The sequence below is a fragment of the Dendroctonus ponderosae genome, unplaced genomic scaffold (genome assembly GCF_020466585.1).
Source record: "Dendroctonus ponderosae isolate FM_Combo_2020 unplaced genomic scaffold, Dpon_F_20191213v2 Dpon_F_20191213_10, whole genome shotgun sequence".
Taxonomy (NCBI): domain Eukaryota; kingdom Metazoa; phylum Arthropoda; class Insecta; order Coleoptera; family Curculionidae; genus Dendroctonus; species Dendroctonus ponderosae.
Genome location: NW_026017111.1, coordinates 2,697,112 through 2,700,151, shown reverse-complemented (window position 1 = coordinate 2,700,151; position 3,040 = coordinate 2,697,112).

Below are 3,040 nucleotides of genomic sequence, written 5' to 3'. Positions count from 1 at the left end.
AAAAATGTGTGTAGTAGTTTATACAAAAACTGCAAAAGTCAGTGCAAATTCAGTTAAAAACGAGAGATTTTTGCTCTACTAGTGGTAAAATTTCCAAATTTTTAGCTTTTTAGCCGATCCAGTTTAAATATTGAGATTCTTTTTTGGCCGGTTATTAGAAAAAATGTGGCTGTATTAGTTTGGCTGTTGTCAGTTTTGTCGCATTTTCTGTCAATTTATGAAAATGTTTTGAACAGTTTTACCCCAATAGCTATGTAGGGCCAAGGGCAATAAGACAGTTTGCTTAAAAAAAAACCGTGTTCTATAAGAAATTGGAATGAGGTAAGCAGGTCGATCCGCATGTTCTTCATACAGTTAGGGAAAAGTGCCTTGGTACAATTTGCCATAACGGCTAGCAATTGGCACCTTAACAAAATACAAGGACAACAAACGCTAATTAAATTTAATACTGAAAGTGAGAACAACGAAAGGGAAAGTGTGGATGTGCCCGGTACGTCCCAACTGGGTCACTCATGGCAAAAATTGAAAGTACCTACTGCTAAATATTTAATGGGTTTTCAGCTGGTCGTTTGAATAAAACGATCATCAGCTTGAGGAAGTCGCACAGGACCAAATGAATGAATCGACATTGTTTTGTCTATAAATATCGCGATTAATTTCGATAGTTGTTAAGTAACTGGTGATGGTGATGGTGTCATCTTCGCCAAAATCACTTCGCGATGTTGCGTGAAAACTGGGGATGGAGGCCCCCCTGTACATAACCCATAGCCAAATCTCTGAAACATAAAACAGTAACAAAATATTTGTAAAGTGTAAAATTAGAACGGTCCAGCAGGCTAAACACATGCCGTTGCAACGACCTACTTCCTTATTTTTAAACGGTTTTCCAGCCTACGAGCTTTTCCGTTTTGGGCTTGTGATATATGAGGATTTTTTCCCAACTTTTCGCTGTCCACCACACATATACAGGGTGGCACAGTTTGAAGCCACAATCGACTAAAGCGCTGATTCAGAGCATGACTAGGTGCTGATGATCAAGGCCTCGTACGAGGAATGATAAAGAAAGTAATTGTCTTCCGTAAATGGAAACTGAAATTCGCGCACTGAAAAAGAAACTGAATGCGGAAACTGCAGTCCCACTGATCCATCGAGTACAGTTATTAGCGAGAGTCGAGACAAGGCCAAGGTCTGCTATCGTAATCCTGTTATTTCGCTCATGGGATCTTTTTCGATTGTGCGTTCACTAATTGACACTGTTTGCGTTTCGAACTGTACATTTTTAATGCTGCTAATCAACGTTGATGTTTCACCGCAGAAACTACATTTTCTACAAGAATTCTGCGCCTGCTAAACCAACGCTGAAAGGTCAACTTTTACTTCACCATTGGTCATCAAAAGTTCCATTAAACACCACCTCATTTCCTATGCAGGGAGTGAGCGATGGAAAAATCCATTACTTGAATTAGTCTTTTGCTCAGTTTCAGTTGAACAGTCACTGAAACACGATAGGAAAATGTTCAAGAGTTCAACAGCAAAGCTTAAACGCACAAAGCAATCGAAGAAGTATTCGAGCAGAACAAATAAAGAACCAACAGGAGAAAAGCTGATTGAACAATGAACTCCTGTCGAGTAGAATAAGCGCAAAACACACAGTTGGTTGATAAAAGGATTATTCGAACGCTTGTTCAAAAAATTGTGCGAAATTGACGAAAAATGCCACCAAATTGCCAAACGCATAGAGACCCTAACAGGGCAAAAATCTCTCGTTTTTAACTGAATTTGCACTGACTTTTGCAGTTTTTGTCTAAACTACTGCAGACGATTTTTTTGCAAATTTGCACTTGTTTAAAAAAAATCAGGAAAAAGTCCGAAAAAAGCTCCAAGTTTGCGAACCACAAATAGGTCTATTCAATTCCGTCAAAAAACCGAAATTTTCGGTTAACATCAATTTCGAATGACCAATTTTGGACTGAACTGTTACACACAAGTTGATTTACAGGAGGCAAAACTTGCCATCGTTTAAAAAAATTGCTAAAAATTCGCGGGAAGAGCTGCAATTTTTCAAATTATCAAACAAATAAACCAATTCGTCGTCTAGTTAACCCCGTAAATACGATTCTTCTATCCAACATGACTTTTGAGTGACCAATTTTTGGCCTGAAGTGTTACACACAAGTTACTATAGAAGAGGCAAAACTCGCCCTCGTTTCAAAAAATCGGCTAAAAAGCTAAAACTTAGGAAATTTTACCACTAGCAGAGCAAAAATGTCTCGTTTTTAACTGAATTTGCACTGACTTTTGCAGTTTTTGTTTGAACTACTACACACGGTTATTTTGCAAATTTGCCCTTGTTTAAAAAAAATCAAGAAAAAGTCCGAAAAAAGCTCCAAGTTTGCGAACCACAAATAAGTCTATTCAATTTCGTCAAAAAACCGAAATTTTCGGTTTAACATCAATTTCGAATGACCAATTTTTTGACTGAACTGTTACACACAAGTTGATTTACAGGAGGCCAAACTTGTCATCGTTTAAAAAAATTGCTAAAAATTCGCGGGAAGAGCTGCAATTTTGCAAATTATCAAACAAATAAACCATTTCGTCGTCTATTTAACCCCGTAAATACGATTCTTCTATCCAACATGACTTTTGAGTGAGCAATTTTTGGCCTAAAGTGTTACACACAAGATACTATAGAAGAGGCTAAACTCGCCCTCCTTTCAAAAAATCGGCTAAAAAGCTAAAACTTAGGAAATTTTACCACTAGTAGAGCAAAAATCTCTCGTTCTTAACTGAATTTGCACTGACTTTTGCAGTTTTTGTCTAAACTACTACACACAATTTTTTTGCAAATTTGCCCTTGTTTAAAAAAAATCAAGAAAAAGTCCGAAAAAAGCTCCAAGTTTGCGAGCCACAAATAGGTCTATTCAATTCCGTCAAAAAACCGAAATTTTCGGTTAACATCAATTTCGAATGACCAATTTTTTGACTGAACTGTTACACACAAGTTGATTTACAGGAGGCAAAACTTGCCATCGTTTAA